Below are 20,493 nucleotides of genomic sequence, written 5' to 3' on the forward strand. Positions count from 1 at the left end.
GCACCAAGTTCACAATATGTGCACGTCCGCGGAAGGCGCCTGGCGTCTCATAGACTTCCAGACGGCGTTGTAGGAGCACGAGGTACGTGCCCGCAAAGCCATCTAGGCAAAGAGTGGCAAAATGCAAACTCAGGGAAACTCGAGGAGCAATGTTGCTCAACGTTTGCGATGCTTGCACAGCTCTTTCAAAATCAGTTCTTGTGCGTGAGGAATGACTTTCACTATCTCAGAATTTTCGAGTAAACAATGGAAATAAAGGCTTATACTTAGAAAAGTGTCTTTTGATAGTATTTATCGACTACACAGATGGAAACAAGAAAGATTAAAGATTGACGTCCCGTTGAAAGTGTGTCATTAGAGACTGATCACAATCTCGCGTTATGAAAAGGTGGGAAAGAAAACTGGTCGTGCCCTAATCAGAAGGACTATACCGGCATTTCCTGGAGCTAGTTAGGGAAGTCACTGACTACATAAATATGGAAGGCCGCATGCGGATTTGACCCATCATCCTTCTGACTGAGACTCCCGTGTGGTAGCCATTGCCCCAACTCGCTGTAAGATATAGATGGTCTTAATGTGGCAGTAATTACAGATCAATTTATTTACACTATTTTACGAAGAAAAGGAATGCTTCATTAATAGGAAGAAATTATCGAGATGCTACTTCTAATGCATGTGGAAGTGACTGAAAGTAATCTAAACAACGTAAATAATAACTCAACAAATGTCTGAGTAAATTAGTCATAGTTTTATAAAGATCAGATTTCTCGTGAATCCATTCACTGAATCGTGAGCAATTTAAATGAATGTTTAGCTGGAAATATAAATGTCAGCCGCGTATAAAGCTTGATCAAAAAAGTGTAATATAAGGAGCTGGTATTACCCTTGTTCCCACTACAGATGTCAAAATTTACGCTTCCTTTTGTGACATCTTTTCTTTAGACGTGCATCTACCGCAGTTATATAACATACCTAATTTTTTATTGACGTTGTACATTAATCAATTTTGTTATAGTTGACCCGTGGTCTAGGGGTAGCGTCTTTGTTTCATAATCAAAAACGTCTTCGGTCCCGGGTTCGTTCCCCGCCACTGCCTAAATTTTGATAAATAATCAGCATTGGCGGCCGAAGACTTCCGGCATAAGAAGTCAGCCTCATTCTGCCAACGGCCTTGTCAAAGAGGGCGGAGGAGCGGATAGAGGTTCAGGGTACTCTCTTGTCCCAGGGGTGGGAAAGAATCAGCAATGATCAACGACATGAGGATGCAGAAGGCAATGGAAACCACAGCATTAAAGACACGTAACGTGTATCCACAGGACATGTGGCCTGTAGTTGAAGATGTGTCACGATTATCTCTCCATTGGCAAAAGATTCCGGAATAGTCCCCCATTCGGATCTCCGAGAGGGGACTGCCAAGGGGGAGGTTACCATGAGAAAAAGATTGATTAATCAACGAAAGGATAACGTTCTACGAGTCGCGGCGTGGAATGTCAGAAGTTTGAACGTGATAGGGAAACTAGAATATCTGAAAAAGGAAATGCTAAGGATGAACCTAAATATAGTAGGGGTCAGTGAAGTGAAGTGGAAGGAAGACAAGGATTTCTGGTCAGATGAGTATCGGGTAATACACTCCTGGAAATTGAAATACGAACACCGTGAATTCATTGTCCCAGGAAGGGGAAACTTTATTGACACATTCCTGGGGTCAGATACATCACACGATCACACTGACAGAGCCACAGGCACATAGACACAGGCAACAGAGCATGCACAATGTCGGCACTAGTACAGTGTATATCATCCTTTCGCAGCAATGCAGGCTGCTATTCTCCCATGGAGACGATCGTAGAGATGCTGGATGTAGTCCTGTGGAACGGCTTGCCATGCCATTTCCACCTGGCGCCTCAGTTGGACCAGCGTTCGTACTGGACGTGCAGACCGCGTGAGACGACGCTTCATCCAGTCCCAAACATGCTCAATGGGGGACAGATCCGGAGATCTTGCTGGCCAGGGTAGTTGACTTACACCTTCTAGAGCACGTTGGGTGGCACTGGATACATGCGGACGCGCATTGTCCTGTTGGAACAGCAAGTTCCCTTGCCGGTCTATGAATGGTAGAACAATGGGTTCGATGACGGTTTGGATGTACCGTGCACTATTCAGTGTCCCCTCGACGATCACCAGAGGTGTACGGCCAGTGTAGGAGATCGCTCCCCACACCATGATGCCGGGTGTTGACCCAGTGTGCATCGGTCGTATGCAGTCCTGATGGTGGCGCTCACCTGCACGGCGCCAAACACGCACGCGACCATCATTGGCACCAAGGCAGAAGCGACTCTCATCGCTGAAGACGACACGTCTCCATTCGTCCCTCCATTCACGCCTGTCGCGACACCACTGGAGGCGGGCTGCACGATGTTGGGGCGTGAGCGGAAGACGGCCTAACGGTGTGCGGGACCGTAGCCCAGCTTCATGGAGACGGTTGCGAATGGTCCTCGCCGATACCCCAGGAGCAACAGTGTCCCTAATTTGCTGGGAAGTGGCGGTGCGGTCCCCTACGGCACTGCGTAGGATCCTACGGTCTTGGCGTGCATCCGTGCGTCGCTGCGGTCCGGTCCCAGGTCGACGGGCACGTGCACCTTCCGCCGACCACTGGCGACAACATCGATGTACTGTGGAGACCTCACGCCCCACGTGTTGAGCAATTCGGCGGTATGTCCACCCGGCCTCCCGCATGCCCACTATACGCCCTCGCTCAAAGTCCGTCAACTGCACATATGGTTCACGTCCACGCTGTCGCGGCATGCTGCCAGTGTTAAAGACTGCGATGGAGCTCCGTATGCCACGGCAAACTGGCTGACACTAACGGCGGCGGTGCACAAATGCTGCGCAGCTAGCGCCATTCGACGGCCAACACCGCGGTTCCTGGTGTGTCCGCTGTGCCGTGCGTGTGATCATTGCTTGTACAGCCCTCTCGCAGTGTCCGGAGCAAGTATGGTGGGTCTGACACACCGGTGTCAATGTGTTCTTTTTTCCATTTCCAGGAGTGTATCAACAGCAGCAGAAAATGGTATAACAGGTGTATGGTTCGTTATGAATAGGAAGGTAGGGCAGAGGGTGTGTAAAGGGGGACGAAAATCTAATAGTCATGGGCGACTGGAATGCAGTTGTAGGGGAAGGAGTAGAAGAAAAGGTTACAGGAGAATATGGGCTTGGGACAAGGAATGAAAGAGGAGAAAGACTAATTGAGTTCTGTAACAAGTTTCAGCTAGTAATAGCGAATACCCTGTTCAAGAGTCACAAGAGGAGGAGGTATACTTGGAAAAGGCCGGGAGATATGGGAAGATTTCACTTAGATTACATCATGGTCAGACAGAGATTGGATTGTAAGGCGTACCCAGGAGCAGATATAGACTCCGATCACAATATAGTAGTGATGAAGAGTAGGCTGAACTTCAAGACATTAGTCAGGAAGAATCAAGACGCAAAGAAGTGGGATACAGAAGTTCTAAGGAATGACGAGATACGTTTGAAGTTCTCTAACGCTATAGATACAGCAATAAGGAATAGCGCAGTAGGCAGTATAGTTGAAAAGGAATGGACATCTCTAAAAAGGGCCATCACAGAAGTTGGGAAGGAAAACATAAGTACAAAGAATGTAGCTGCGAAGAAACCATGGGTAAGAGAAGAAATATTTCAGTTGATTGATGAAAGGAGGAAGTACAAACATGTTCCGGGAAAATCAGGAATACAGAAATACAAGTCGCTGAGGAATGAAATAAATAGGAAGTGCAGGGAAGCTAAGACGAAATGGCTGCAGGAAATATATGAAGACATCGAAAAAGGTATGATTGTCGGAAGGACAGACTCAGCATACAGGAAACTCAAAACAACCTTTGGTGACATTAAAAGCAATGGTGGTAACATTAAAAGCGCAACGGGAATCCCACTGTTAAATGCAGAGGAGAGAGCAGATAGGTGGAAAGAATACATTGAAAGCCTCTATGAGGGTGAAGATATCTCTGATGTGATAGAAGAAGAAACAGGAGTCGATGTAGAAGAGATAGGGGATCCAGTATTAGAATCGGAATTTAAAAGAGCTTTGGAGGACTTACGGTCAAATAAGGCAGAAGGGATAGATAACATTCCATCAAAATTTCTAAAAAAATCATTAGGAGAAGTAGCAACAAAACGACTATTCACGTTGGTGTGTAGAATATATGAGTCTGGCGACATACCATCTGACTTTCGGAAAAGCATGATCCACACAATTCCGAAGACGGCAAGAGCTGACGAGTGCGTGAATTATCGCACAATCAGCTTAACAGCTCATGCATCGAAGCTGCTTACAAGAATAATATACAGAAGAGTGGAAAAGAAAATTGAGAATGTGCTAGGTGACGATCAGTTTGGCATTAGGAAAAGTAAAGGCACGAGAGACGCAATTCTGACGCTACGGCTAATAAGGGAAGCAAGGCTAAAGAAAAATCAAGACACGTTCATAGGATTTGTCGACCTGGAAAAAGCGTTCGACAATATAAAATGGTGCAAGCTGTTCGAGAAACTGAAAAAAGTTGGGGTAAGCTAAAGGGAGAGTCGGGTCATTTACAATATGTACAACAACCAAGAGGGAATAATAAGAGTGGACGATCAAGAACGAAGTGCTCGGATTAAGAAGGGAGTAAGACAAGGCTGTTCATCGAGGAAGCAATGATGGAAATAAATAAAGGTTCAGGAGTGGAATTAAAATACAAGGTGAAAGGATATCAATGATACGATTCGCTGATGACATTGCTATCCTGAGTGAAAGTGAAGAAGAATTAAATGATCTGCTAAACGGAATGAACAGTCTAATGAGTACACAGTATGGTTTGAGAGTAAATCGGAGAAACACGAAGGTAATGAGAAGTAGTAGAAATGAGAACAGCGAGAAACTTAACATCAGGATTGATGGTCACGAAGTCAATGAAGTTAAGGAATTCTGCTACCTAGGCAGTAAAATAACCAATGACAGACGGAGCAAGGGGGGCATCAAAAGCAGACTCGCTATGGGAAGAAAGGCATTTCTGGCCAAGAGAAGTCTACTAATATCAAATACCGGCCTTAATTTGAGGAAGAAATTTCTGAGGATGTACGTCTGGAGTACAGCATTGTATGGTAGTGAAACATGGACTGTGGGAAAACCGGAACAGAAGAGAATCGAAGCATTTGAGATGTGGTGCTATAGACGAATGTTGAAAATTAGGTGGACTGATAAGGTAAGGTATGAGGAGGTTCTACGCAGAATCGGGGAGGAAAGGAATATGTGGAAAACACTGATAAGGAGAAGGGACAGGATGATAGGACATCTTTTAAGACATGGGGGAATGACTTCCATGGTAATAGAGGGAGCTGTAGAGGGCAAAAACTGTAGAGAAAGACAGAGATTGGAATACGTCAAGCAAATAATTGAGGACGTAGGTTGCAAGTGCTACTCTGAGATGAAGAGGTTGGCACAGGAAAGGAATTCGTGGTGGGCCACATCAAACCAGTCAGTAGACTGATGACCAAAAAAAAATCCTTCACCTATTGCTGAAGACAACAGTATATTCAGTTCATATGGAGAAATTTTATGTAAATAAACCATAATTTAAGATACTGCTGCGTCCCCAACAAGTACCGTCGTGGTTTTGAGGAATCCCTGTAGATACGTGCCTCTGTGGCTGGAAGGTAGTAGTTACAGATCCCATTGTCACATCGGATGGCAGGCGCGGGCAATGTTGATATTTAGCAAACGGCTGTGTCAGACAGGTGTACAGCACCTCTCGCAGGCGAGAAAACACTGTTCGGTGGGCACTGTATACGAGTGTGAAGTAATCAGGAGTGCAAAGGCACTAACATCTGCATTTACATCTACATCTAACTTATCAAACCACCTAATCGTGTTTGGCGAAGGATACTTTTCGTGGCACAAAGTGAGCCCTCCAACCGTGTTCCACTCACTCTTATTTCTCGAATTTCCTCCTCAAGGTCATTAAGTGAGAGGTATGCGCGGGGAAGCAATACTTTGTTCGACTCTTCATGAAAAATTCTCGACATTTCAATAGTAAACCTCTCCGTGACGTGCAACGCCTTTCTTGTAACGTCAGTCAATAGATTTTGGTGCTGTTCTTTAATTCTGCAACACGTTGACGTCAAAGGTATTATAGGTCAATAACTGTGTGCATCTGTCCCATGGCCGTTCATAAAAATGGGAAGATTGCAGCTATAGCGCCTGGTCCTGACGTCTTTCCACTACTAAGTGATTGTAACCGTTTTCCTATTCCGCGATCGGTTATCTCAATATCTGTAATTTCGACGTTCGTACGATGATTGAAAGGAAGGGGCCGTATTACAATCTTCCGTGGTGGAACAATTTCGGAAGACCGGATTCATCATCTAGGCCTTCACTGTTATCTTGCGTTTCAGTTCCAGTATGGTCACTGAGTAAATGAATAAATGATTTTGACTTACCGATTTTGCGTACGACCAAAATCTGTCAGGGTTTTTATTCAGATCTAGTGATAAAATTTTACTTTCAAAGTCATTGAGCGCTTCTCCCATTGCTCTCCTTACTCTCATTTTCACTTCGTTCAGCTTTTGTTTGTCAGCTAAGTTTTCACTTCTCTTGAATCTGAGATGAAACTCTGTTTACGTAGCAGATTTCCAAGAATGCTGTTAAACCACGATGGGTCTTTCCTATCCCTTAATACTCCTTTTGGCAACACCAATGTATAGTATTTTTGGGGTTCCACGTTATATAAATGAAACAATTTATACATTATAGATCATTTATTGCCTATAATACAACATAAAGTCTCCTACAATCTTTATCTTACAACTGCTATTTCCTACTTTAGCGCCGGCCGCGGTGGTCTAGCGGTTCCAGGCGCTCAGTCCTGAACCGAGTGACTGCTACGGTCGCAGGTTCGAATCCTGCCTCGGGCATGGATGTGTGTGATGTCCTTAGGTTAGTTAGGTTTAAGTAGTTCTAAGTTCTAGGGGACTTATGGCCACAGCAGTTGAGTCGCATAGTGCTCAGAGCTACTTGAACTATTTGAACCTACTTTAGCCCAAATAAACAAACACTCGTCAGAATTAAGCACATTCTTTCTTCTAGTTGAGATGAAAAACGGCTTGTATGGAACCAAAGCAAAATAAGTAATCTTCTGTAGTAGTCCAGTACTCTCGGTAATACTCCATATCTTCCAAGTCCCAATGTTTGCATCCTGAAAAGCTTCAAGACCACCATAGTGTGCACGACTGCCTTGTACAACAACCAAGGTCAACTGCCTCCAAACACGGCTGATACTTCACACGAGAACTGCATTTTAAGTCCACGAAAACCACTAGGGCCGCCAATAAGGTGCTGCTTATTAAATTGCCCAATAAGGTCAGCGTTGATTGCTTGCAATGATCTATACACAGGAACATACCGACGAAGGCGACGAGGCATTGCAGCGGTACGTTAATACTAAGTAAACGTAGCAAGCCAATGCACAGCAAAACACAGCGCTAATTGAGCGAAGTTAACAGCACGGTCCTCCGATCCGGAGTCCCGCTTATCTAACCGCAGCCAGTCTGTTTATACTATCCCCTTGAATTTTTTCAATGTTTTCCACATCTTTGTCCTCATCATCGAATATCTGACTGATCGGATACTCTGACATTTCTATCCCGTCTCCCTTGGTAAGCAAATATATCTTCCTAGCTTTCTTAACATTCTTTGTCAGACCCAGTGTCACATATGCTATCACAGCCTTATGAATACTGACATCTTCCTCTATGTTAACTGATTCGATAATCTCAGGTCTGTTTGTTTCCGAGAGGTCTAAGACGTTAACCTCACTAGTTGGTTCTCTATGTGCTCAAAGTAATTTCCGACAAGACATTCAGAACAATGTCACACAAATCCCTGTCTCTGCCACTAGTTTTGATAGATGTGTATACCTGTCAGACAGAAGCCATCCCCAACTTTCTGTTCGAAATACAATCTTCGCATTATAGCCTTCAGTAAGCGATACATCGCCTTGGATGATCTTGCAGTGTACTAAAATCTTATTGGCTTTTTCTATTTCTGGCCTGAGAACACTTTCTCTGAGGGATAATTTATCAGGGAAATCCTCTTTGATACCAAGGGAGGATTTCTCTGACTAAAAAAGCCCTATGTACACCACAGTACTCCGCTATCTTGGTATACACTTCCAATGTGTAGTGCACGCTTGACCTATTAATGGGACCCTACAGTTCTGTAGGCTATATTGGAGGTCTCGAAATTCGCATCCGACACCGTCGCAGAGTCGTCTGAGCATCTGGTTTAGACCTTCCACTCCGCTCGTAACCAGAGGACCACGAACTACCCTGAGTACGAAGCTACAAATACACACTTTAGCCTGCACCCACGTTGTGATGCTAGTTGCCTTCACCAAAGCAGCCGTCCGCCGAAGGACCGGGAATGCCTTCTCGCTCAAGGCAACGGAGGAAGTGACAATTGTCATTAAGGGACGTTGCAGAAGCACGTGGGTGGTAGGATGAAGTAACTCTGTATGTTGATAGTATGCATTTGACGGGGAACGCCATAACATACGTTGTCTACCACGAGACATTGAAGAATACACGTTCGGTGACTGGGCTACGCTATTGTACCAGCAGTACCAAAATCAGAAAAAACACATTTTTTTCCGGGAGGAATTAAGTACGTTGTCGATGCAGTGCAACGCCTCCGCCCGCCGCACACCGTTGGGTGGATTGTGGAGTATGAATGTAGATGTTGAACGAGTCTGTAGAAGCATTCCCGGATAGAATCAGTACGTTAAACGTAAATACATACCCAGAATGGAACAGGTAATAGATTACAGTTACAAGAGGCGTGGTATATTCGCTCAAAAGTCACGAAGGGTACGGATGGAAAGCCAGGGGGAGTCAGCTCTTAGGTTCGCAGCACGTATCGAGGACGTGAATGTGGCCACAAATCAGGGAGCGGACCACAACATGTTTGCCTTTGAAGTCAAGTGTTACAGATGTGGTCGGGAGGGGCATGTTAAGGAAGCAACATATGCAACCAGACTGTTATGCGTGTGGCATAGTGGGCCACCAGGCGTTTTAGTGGGAAGGGTGGAAACTACCGCCAAGGGAAGCAGCAAAAGGGATTGCTTCAACCATCCCGATATACTGTACCAGGTACAAGTTAGTGCACAGACGGAATGCAGGTTAGTGGGTTTAGTGGCTGACAGGGAATAGAGACTTTTGGTGGACGCAGGTGCGATTTACGGCGAAACTGGAGTTTTCGTTCGGGGTAGATAAATTCAGCGCACGCATGCAGGTCTTGCCATGAGTAGGTGCAGGTTATTCATTTCTTCATTTCCAACATTTCACTGACAGGGAGCGTCAACATTATGTAGAGTCTCTTTTTATTTCTTTGTTGTTATTCTTATTATTTGTCAGGCATGGAGAGCTGGGCTGCATGGGTTCTTCCCTTGGCTCAGAGGATGAGGTACAATAAAACATCCCTTACTCCAAGAGTTATTTATTGACAAACATTTCCTAGACAACAGTGCATTCAGCGGACTTCAACCGGTTTACTTTACTCGCTTGTTTCAGTGCTTCCGTAGCAACACGGCGTAGTGGCCTCGGTGCTGGCGGCGGCGAGACATGCTAACGTAGACTGCAAGGAATGCCCCCGAAACAGCAGCTGACGACGGCCGCACGTGGCGAGCGCTGCTTACGCGGCAAGACTGTGTGCCGGCGAGTGTACTGGCTGGCAATTCCGGGTGGCTGGCCGGCCACTGCGATGACGAAAGTTGCCCCGTGCTAGAAGCGAACCCGTGTTCTCAGATTGAACTGGAGTTCTTCCCAATTCACGGGTGACTTCACTGGTTCGGCCGCATCCCTTCGTCCGAACCAGTCACCCGGGTTATTCACTATACGTCTTCCTCCGTTGCTATTGGTGAGACTTCGACCTTAATGACTTGACTCGGAACGAAGACTCGACTTCTGTGACTTACAGGCGAAGGGACGACATCTTCTTCTTTCTTCGTAAGTCGTGGTAACTAGACGCTGCTATGAGGTTCGATGCTGTCCTGTGACCTCCATAGCTGCCGCTTCTTCTTCATGCGTACCGTCGGGAGAACATCAGCACGCCCAGGAAACGTCACGAGGCTTCCGGAACATGACAAGCGTACTCCATAAGTTGACCAGCACTTCCAGCAGACTTCGAGCAGACTCCCAGCAGACTTCAGAAGAAGCTGCAAACTTCGAGAGGCAGCTGCATCTTTCCGGGGTATTTATTTCGTGTTCCTGCTGACGGGGTGACATTTGTAGCACAGTGACTGACCTCTGTGGTTCGATGCTAGAAGGTTCCCTCGTGTATCGTGCAGTGACTTATGTTGGCTCTTGATCCGTCTGCCCTGCTTTCCAGCGGGGCGGGCAATGTCCTCCGGACGTTTTGTTAACAGTTGCAGTATTTATTTTTTTATTTCCAACCTAATAGGTCAATTTTCAAACCTGGCCCACTGAGGCTGCAACACCAGTACACAGTTGTCTGTGGACGGTGAATACAAAAGTAGTACTACAATGAAAAGTTCAAATGTGACATAAATTAATTATTTGAATAGAAACATAATAGCACTGACAGTGTCTGATCGTAATAAAGAACGCTGAGTCACAACACATGCTCTATACACGTTTTCAGGATGATTGCCATAATCCACAAATGTTTGTAACGAAGTCAAAATCAAACTAGAGGTCACAGGCGCCAGGAAACAAAATATCGATGGCGCTAGCGTCGCGCCTAGCTTTCAATCGCACGTCCGTATGCAACGGGCGTGTTGCGTTTTAAAATGTGGGTGCGTCTAAGTGCCTTTATTAAACCTGACAATACAGTGAATGACAACAACGAATGTACAAGTATTACACAAATACAAATACTAGTGTGACGTGTACCCTTCGCATATTTGAACAGAAGACAAGCATTTCATGTTCAAGAGCGCGTCCACGGCCAATGGAAGCATCGAATTAAAATAGAGGCCAACGCAGCGCGTTTATTGTCAGTCACATGTAATAAAAAGTATAATGACACAAGTAACATTTGGTGTCCCATTACAAATTTGAAGTTGCACATACACTTGCTTGTCCTCAAAAATTCTACATAAGTATAATTCACGTACGTAAAGAAATTTAAAGAAATATATGACTTTTGTTAACAGTTGCAGTATTTATTTTTTTTATTTCCAACCTAATAGGTCAATTTTCAAACCTGGCCCACTGAGGCACTGTAGATTAAAACTGAAGAAAATGCAAAAATGTGGGAAATTAAGGAGATGGGACCTGGATAAACTGAAAGAACCAGAGGTTGTACAGAGTTTCAGGGAGAGCATAAGGGGACAATTGACAGGAATAGGGGAAAGAAATACAGTAGAAGAAGAATGAGTAGCTCTGAGGGATGAAGTAGTGAAGGCAGCAGAGGATAAAGTAGTTAAAAAGACGAGGGCAGCTAGAAATCCTTGGGTAACAGAAGAAATATTGAATTTAATTGATGAAAGGAGAAAATATAAAAATGTAGTAAATGAAGCAGGCAAAAAGGAATACAAACGTCTCAAAAATGAGATCGACAGGAAGTGCAAAATGGCTAAACAGGGATGGCTAGAGGACAAATGTAAGGATGTAGAAGCTTATCTCACTAGGGGTAAGATAGATACTGCCTACAGGAAAATTAAAGAGACCTTTGGAGAGAAGAGAACCACGTGTATGAATATCAAGAGCTCAGATGGCAACCCAGTTCTAAGCAAAGAAGGGAAGGCAGAAAGGTGGAAGGAGTATATAGAAGGTTTATACAAGGGTGATGTACTTGAGGACAATATAATGGAAATGGAAGAGGATGTAGATGAAGACGAAATGGGTGATACGATACTGCGTGAAGAGTCTGACAGAGCACTGAAAGACCTGAGTCGAAACAAGGCCCCCGGAGTAGACAACATTCCATTAGAACTACTGACGGCCTTGGGAGAGCCAGTCATGACAAAACTCTACCAGCTGGTGAGAAAGATGTATGAGACAGGCGAAATACCCTCAGACTTCAAGAACAATATAATAATTCCAATCCCAAAGAAAACAGGTGCTGGCAGATGTGAAAATTACCGAACTATCAGTTTAATAAGTCACAGCTGCAAAATACTAACGCGAATTCTTTACAGACGAATGGAAAAACTGGTAGATGCGGACCTCGGGGAGGATCAGTTTGGATTCCGTCGAAATGTTGGAACACGTGAGGCAATACTGACCTTACGACTTATCTTAGAAGAAAGATTAAGAAAAGGCAAACCTACGTTTCTAGCATTTGTAGACTTAGAGAAAGCTTTTGACAATGTTGACTGGAATACTCTTTTTCAAATTCTAAAGGTGGCAGGGGTAAAATACAGGGAGCGAAAGGCTATTTACAATTTGTACAGAAACCAGATGGCAGTTATAAGAGTCGAGGGACATGAAAGGGAAGCAGTGGTTGGGAAAGGAGTGAGACAGGGTTGTAGCCTCTCCCCGATGTTATTCAATCTGTATATTGAGCAAGCAGTAAAGGAAACAAAAGAAAAATTTGGAGTAGGTATTAAAATTTATGGAGACGAAGTAAAAACTTTGAGGTTCGCCGATGACATTGAAATTCTGTCAGAGACGGCAAAGGACTTGGAAGAGCAGTTGAACGGAATGGACAGTGTCTTGAAAGGAGGATATAAGATGAACATCAACAAAAGCAAAACGAGGATAATGGAATGTAGTCCAATTAAATCGGGTCATGCTGAGGGAATTAGATTAGAAAATGAGACACTTAAAGTAGTAAAGGAGTTTTGCTATTTAGGAAGTAAAATAACTGATGATGGTCGAAGTAGAGAGGATATAAAATGTAGACTGGCAATGGCAAGGAAAGCGTTTCTGAAGAAGAGAAATTTGTTAACATCGAATATACGAGGGTCGGTCAAAAAGTAATGCCTCCCATTTTTTTTCTACTTAAAAAAATTAAGTTAAGTGAAAAATTTGAATTTGGCGCCATTCCTCAAACCTTCTTCTGCAATCCACTGCAGTAGTAACTTTCTGTGTCAACAGGTGGCAGCACAGCAGAAGTTTGTAAGATGGCCGACATCGATGTTCGTTTGAGACAGCGTTGTGTGATTGAATTCTTGAATGCAGAAGGTGAAACGCCCATACGCATTCATGAAAGACTGAAGAAGGTGTATGGTGTTGTGACAGTCGATGTCAGCACTGTTAGACGATGGGTTCGTCGTTGTTAGGAAGCTGAAGGGCAAACACCGTTGACTGACGAAAAGCGGAGCGGCAGGCCGGTGAGTGCAGTGACTCCACACAACATTCAGCAAGTTGATGACATCATTCGTGGTGACCGTCGGGTGACTGCAGATGAAGTGTGTCGCATTATTTCTCTTAGTAAAGGCAGTGTGATCACGATTATTAAAAAATTGGGGTACTCAAAAGTTTGTGCACGGTGGGTTCCAAGAATGTTAACCGATCAGAATAAAGAGGCAAGGAAAACAATAGCCTCCCAACACTTGCAGCGATTCCGTTTGGAGGGAGATGAGTTTCTGAAAAAAATTGTGACCGGGGACGAAACATGGGTGCATTTTTTTGAACCCGAATCAAAGAGGCCGTCAATGGAGTGGCGTCACACAAGCTCGCCGAGGAAGAAAAAATTCAAAACTGTGCGATCGGCAGGGAAAGTTATGGCAACAGTTTTCTGGGATACAGAGGGTGTGATTCTGGTTGATTTTTTGGAGCAGGGATGCACAATAAATTCTGTTCAATACGTCACAACCCTCAAAAAACTTAAAGCACGTCTTCAGCGAGTTCGCCCAACAAAATCAATGGCAGATGTTCTTCTTTTGCATGACAATGCAAAACCACACACCAGTCGTCACACCTCTGACGAGATTGTCAAAATTGGATGGGAAGTTTTGCCTCATCCCCCATACAGCCCTGACCTGGCACCATCAGACATCCGTGCGTCAATGGCTTAGGAAGCAGAGCTGTGATTTTTACCGTGCTGGGATACATGCCCTTGTCCAAAGATGTACCAAAACTGTAGAGATGGGCGGAGATTACATTGAAAAATGACAAAATTATCCTCAATGTTTTGGTTTTCAACCTATGTAATTGCATTTAAATTTCCTGACAATTAAACGTAGAAAAAAAAAGTAGGAGGCATTACTTTTTGACTGACCCTCGTAGATTTAAGTGTCAGGAAGTCATTTCTGAAAATATTTGTTTGGAGTGTAGCCATGTATGGAAGTGAAACATGGACGATAACTAGTTTGGACAAGAAGAGAATAGAAGCTTTCGAAATGTGGTGCTACAGAAGAATACTGAAGAAGGTGGATAGATCACGTAACTCATGAGGAGGTATTGAATAGGATTGGGGAGAAGAGAAGTTTGTGGCACAACTTGACTAGAAGAAGGGATCTGTTGGTAGGACATGTTTTGAGGCATCAAGGGATCACAAATTTAGCATTGGAGGGCAGTGTGGAGGGTAAAAATCGTAGAGGGAGACCGAGAGATGACTACGCTAAGCAGATTCAGAAGGATGTAGGTTGCAGTAGATACTGGGAGATGAAGAAGCTTGCACAGGATAGAGTAGCATGGAGAGGTGCATCAAACCAGTCTCAGGACTGAAGACCACAACAACAACAACATGACTTTTGTTTAGGTAATAAGTTTCGTGTGAAACACAGTCCTGCTAAATTAGCGTCTCGTATTACCGAATCATCACCGCATCACATCATCTCCAACCACCTTGAAATCGCCTCGTCCTGTACTAAAAGTGCATATCTATTCATGCGCGTCCCATTGTGAATTTTACGAAATTCCAAACAATCCAGAGTTACTGCTCACGCATGCTGCATGAACAACCTTTTTCATACAGTGGCTCTAATATCTCGACACCCTTCGGATATACATATCAAGACCCGGTAATTTACTAACTAGACGTTCTAATCCAATTACAGATGCACTTCAATGCTCTCTTACGAAACATTGTTTCAGATTCAAACATCCTGATTAAACACGTTTGCTGGCTTCATAGGCATCTCTAATAACGGATAACACTCAAATAATAAAATAACCTCTGCAAAAGCGCTCTCTTGCAGAAAATCATGCTACATATTATACAGTGAGCAGTACTTTCCTTTTTATTCGCTGTGACTTCATCATATACTATTTTGAGAATCAAACGCAGTAATCATAACTGAAACGGCCATTATACGTGCAAAAACCTACGTACTCTTAATTTTAAAAACGAAGCGAAATAAAATTAAAATTAATAAAATTCAAGAAGTCAATAAATAAAATTAGAAAATTTAAAAAATCGCACCATTGTTTTCGATATCCGCGTATGAGCATTTTTCACGTCATCTACACACATTACTTAATAACGATTTAATCCTAGAAATGGTGCCATACACGTCTTTACCCGCGTTAATATCTTCGGGAAACGGCGTTGATGTCCCAGAACTCGTTATGAGGACAGTGGTGACATTGAGTGGTCTTTCAGTGAACCGTCCAAATGTTGCTTAATGCGTGGGTAAGCGCAGAGTGTTTACATTACAGAGACCTTGTCAATGTGCGTGGTATTAAGCAGCTCAAGAAATCACAAAAACATAAATGACTACAAGCCCCAATGTATTAGGGCCTGGTTGGTCAAGCGGCATGTCCGATTATAAAATCACTATTGTTATTGTAACGAACAGTATTTTGTTCAACTCCCAGACACCTTAGGGAACACAACTATGACAGGCGTATGACGGAACACTGTTGGGGTTCAGCTATTCTACACCTGTGTGTACTCTGTTGTTCTCAAATTACCATTTACGGAAACTAATCCGTAAGTTTCACTTTTAAAAACATGCAAACGTATTAAGAAGAAACAATTGTGCATGGGGGATGCATTGAGCTGCGTATCATCAAAATCGTTGTAATGCGTTATCCAGCCTCTGCAGGGATCGGTGTGTTAAACTGCATTTACTTCGGGATCTATCCTACTGGTAAGGAATAATACGACGTACTACTCCAGTGGCCTGTATGTCAAGCAGTGGCGTAGGTGAGTCATGCCTCTTGCCTACATCATCGTCACTGTCACTACACAATGTGATGTGTACCTTATTGGGACCCATTTACGATCTCTGACTGTAAACGTCTGTCCTCGAAAAAGTGCTAGACGAGTACTTAAATCAGTAGAAACTCTGCTACATAATGGTGTCAATGGTACAACAGGCTACCTGTGTGTCATGCAGGAACTTGAACCCAAATTTGAAATTGAAATGAACACTCTATTCGACGCGCAGCTTATCATGGTACTGTCTGAGCGGGTTCTACATTATTGCCCCAAATTTATCTTCTAAGAACGCCGAAGTAGTCATTATATTATACTTAAAATCGCATTACTCATAGATCATTTGATTTGGCTGCTTCACTTTTGTCAGTAAATTTTTCATTCCTCTAAAATAACCAGCTTGATTCATTTTAGTGCCTTGTACAATATTTCCAGAACGTCTTCTGTTCTACTCGCTTTGTGTTCAGCGGTAATTAATTGCTGCCTAATCGCAGTCTTGTTATTGGAGTCAATGTGTTTCCTCAGTTATGTTAGAAAGCTTCGGGCAGTCTGGCCTATGTTATAACAGTCACACGCTCCACATTTCAATATGTACACTACTGACGCTTCAAACTTAAATCTACGACTTCTGATTTTATCTTTGTTTCTTAACTAGCGTAAGGTGCGAAGGATGAAATGGTTTTTGAATAGTGCACACAGATGACGTGCGAAATGGTCATACGCGGACGCCTGACACAAGGCCTGATTTTTAAATTTTTTTAAGTTTATTTCTGGACTTGTTAAATTTTATTAATTTTATATTTTATTTCATTACGTTTTTAGTTAAGGATATGTGGGTTTTCGCAGATAGGCTACATATAATGGCCGTTTCTATTGTAGTTACTGTATTAGGTGTCGAGAATAGTGTATGGTGATCTCACAGCGAATAAACAGGAAAGTAGTGCCCAATGTACTTCGCGTAGCACAGCGTTTCGCACGAGAGCGCTTCGTAGTTAATGTCGCATCATTTGAATGTAACTTGTAATTAGGGATGCATATAAATCGAGCAAACGTGTTTAATCAGGATGTTTGAATCTGAAACTATGTTTCGTGGGAGAGAGTTTAAGCGCATCTGTAATTGGATTAGAATGTCTAGTTAGGAAATTATATCAGATTCAAATGGTTCAAATGGCTCTGAGCACTATGGGACTCAACTGCTGTGGTCATCAGTCCCCTAGAACTTAGAACTACGTAAACCTAACTAACCTAAGGACATCACACACATCCATGCCCGAGGCAGGATTCGAACCTGCGACCGTAGCAGTCGCACGGTTCCGGACTGCGCGCCTAGAACCGCGAGACCACCGCGGCCGGCATTATATCAGGTCATGATGGGTGTATGCAAAGGGCGGAGAGATCATGGAGGCAGTATATGAAAAAGGTTGTTAGTGCGGCATGCATGACCAGTATCACAAAATTATTTAGAATTGCGTAAAACGCTTAAGTATCCATATTTCCGTATTTTTCCTTTGTAATTCACAATAGGGTAACAGATACGTACTTCGACTACAGAACAAGGTGATTTCAAGGTGGTTGCGCATGGCTGAAGTAGTGACGATGCGGTTCTATGGGACGCTATTTTAGTAGTACTATGTAAGTGTGTCTTACGAAACTTGTTGCCTACACAAATGCCATGTATTGTTTTTAAATTTTTTTGCGTACGTGAACTTTATTTATGTAGACTTCTCGAAGACAACCATCTGTATGTACAACGCCAAATTTGTAACGGAGCAACAAATGGAACTTGTATCATTGTTTTATATGTGCTGGTCCATACAGGCGATGCGATGCCCCCTATTTAAATGTGATGCTTCCATTGGCCGCGGAAGCGCACTTGAAAATGAAATGCTTGTCTTCTGTTCAGATATGTGATGGGTTCACCTCAGACTAGTATTTGCGTTTGTGTAATACTTGTACATTTGTTGCTGTCATTCACTGTATTGATGTCAGCTTTATAAAGGTGCTTAGATGTATTCATATTTCAAAACGCAGCACGGCCACTGACGGCTTACGAGCGTTTGTACGTGAGGCGCGACGCAAGCACTATCGAAAGTTGTCTGGTTCTGTTGCCTGTGTTTATCTCCAGTTTGATTTTGACTTCGTAAGAGACACTTGTGGATTGTGGCATTCACTCTGGAAACACTTATAAAGCATGTACTGTCACTTACTGTTTATCATTAGGATGAGACACTGTCAGTGCAAATACGTTTGTATTAATTGTTCATTTGAACTTTTTACTGTCACGCCTTTTTTATATTCACTGTTCTCTGACAGCTATGTACTGTTTTTGTAGCCTCACTGGGACAGGCTTGAAATTGAACCTGTAAGGTTCAAACTAGTCGCTTAATAAATAATGCAACTGTTGACAGAATGATTAATATGCGTTTTAAGAAAAAATATTCAGTGATTCTCGAGCTAGACTTTCTAGAGTGGCATCACGCTAGTAACGCACTTTGGAGCTAAGTGGGACTTTTTTAATCTCGGGGAAACAGTTGCAACTGAGACAGTGGCGCAAGGTTCAACGATCATGGGGGTGAGAGCAATTAAATTGCGTAGGTTTTCAGTAAAGGTTGAAACCTTCCCGTCGTCTCCTCTATATCTCTTTTGTTACTGATCACCGTATCCTCTATACCTCTTTTGTTAATGATAACATTCCCTTTTACAATAAACTATGAAACCTTCCCTTAGGATTTCTACCTCTTGTTTAATAATAACAAATGAAATCTTCCCTTTGAAATTTATTCTCTTTCTCTATCTTCGCATACAAATTTAATTGCTGCGTATCAAAAGTGATTTTCTGATTATTTCGACGAAACATAGAATGTGTCGTCGTCGTAGCTCTCAGTCGTTATATACAATAACCCAAAACTGTTCCTTACCTTTTTTACTGTTACTGGATCGCCATTTGACTGCTACATCAAACTGGAACATGAATATACTTACTCTGTTTTACTATACTCTATTAGCTGCTGGAGGGCTTTCATAATAAGTGGCTGTATTTATTACCAAAGTTGACATTATTCTTTAATAGCAAAGCTGACGTTATTCTTTAATTAGTTTGACTGAAATTACGTAATTGATAGTTAAACTTTTTCTTGACAACAATAAAATCTTGATGGTTTTTTGAGATGGATTATGTGGTGTTACCGCCAGACACCATACTTGCTAGGTAGTAGCCTTTAAATCGGCCGCGGTCCGGTAGTATACGTAGGACCCGCGCGTCGCCACTATCAGTGATTGCAGACCGAGCGCCGCGACACGGCAGGCCTAGAGAGACTCCCTAGCACTCGCCCCGGTGGTACAACCGACTTTGCTAGCGATGGTTCACTAACAAAATACGCTCTCCTTTTCCGAGACGATAGTTTAGCACAGCCCTCCGCTACGTCATTTGCTACGACCTACCAAGGCGCCATTATCAGTTACTATTGATATTGTGAACTATGTACCGTCAAGAGCGGCGTTCATCATTAATGGATTAAAGTTAAGTATTACACCAGCTACGTTCGTTTTTCTAAATTCGAATTTCCTTGTCCTGTTCCAGACCTCACGCCAGCCTACATGAGCTAAAACGCGTGCCTTTCGGCCTCCTCTAGTAACACAGTGTTGGCTCTCCTGCCAACCACAAAAATGGCGACGAGGCACAAGCGCGTTCTTATCGATATTGCCCTTGTTTCCTTGTGTAATGGCTTCGCCACAATCTCAAGATGTACTGTCTGAATTTTATCGCTTACAGAATGAGCACACGCAGGCATTACTGGATGCCCTTGGACAGCTAGTCCAGGGTCAACGTGCGCTGCAAAACGATGCGGAAGCCGCCGCTCCACCGCTAACGCAGCCACAACACGCTGTTGCACCCACTTTTCGACCTTTTGATGCTGCACTAGAAAGCTGGACGGAGTGGTTACGGCAATTTGGATTCCATCTCGCCGCCTACAGAATTCAAGGTAACGAGCGGCTGCCATTTTTGTTGTCTTCGGTCGGCGTACAAACGTACCGTGTGATAGTCAAATTATTTCCCCGCCGCGACTTAGCAACTCTGTCCTACGAAGAAAATTTTTCTGCATTAGATGCATATTTCAAAGAATCATCCAATGTAGTTGCGAAAAGGTATACCTTCTTTCGTACAAAATTATACGGCAGGTCAGACTAATCGGGAGTGGGTTACAACCTTGCAAGGCCTTAGTACGGATTGTGCTTTTGAGTGTCAATGTGGACTCCCTTATTCAGATACTATGGTACGTGATGCAATTGCACAGAACGTTTCTGATGTTCGTATAAGGGAACAGATTTTGAAACTAGTCAATCCCTCCTTTCAACAAGTGATGGACATATTG

The sequence above is a fragment of the Schistocerca gregaria genome, chromosome 2, assembly GCF_023897955.1.
Source record: "Schistocerca gregaria isolate iqSchGreg1 chromosome 2, iqSchGreg1.2, whole genome shotgun sequence".
In the NCBI taxonomy this organism is placed as follows: Eukaryota; Metazoa; Arthropoda; class Insecta; order Orthoptera; family Acrididae; genus Schistocerca; species Schistocerca gregaria.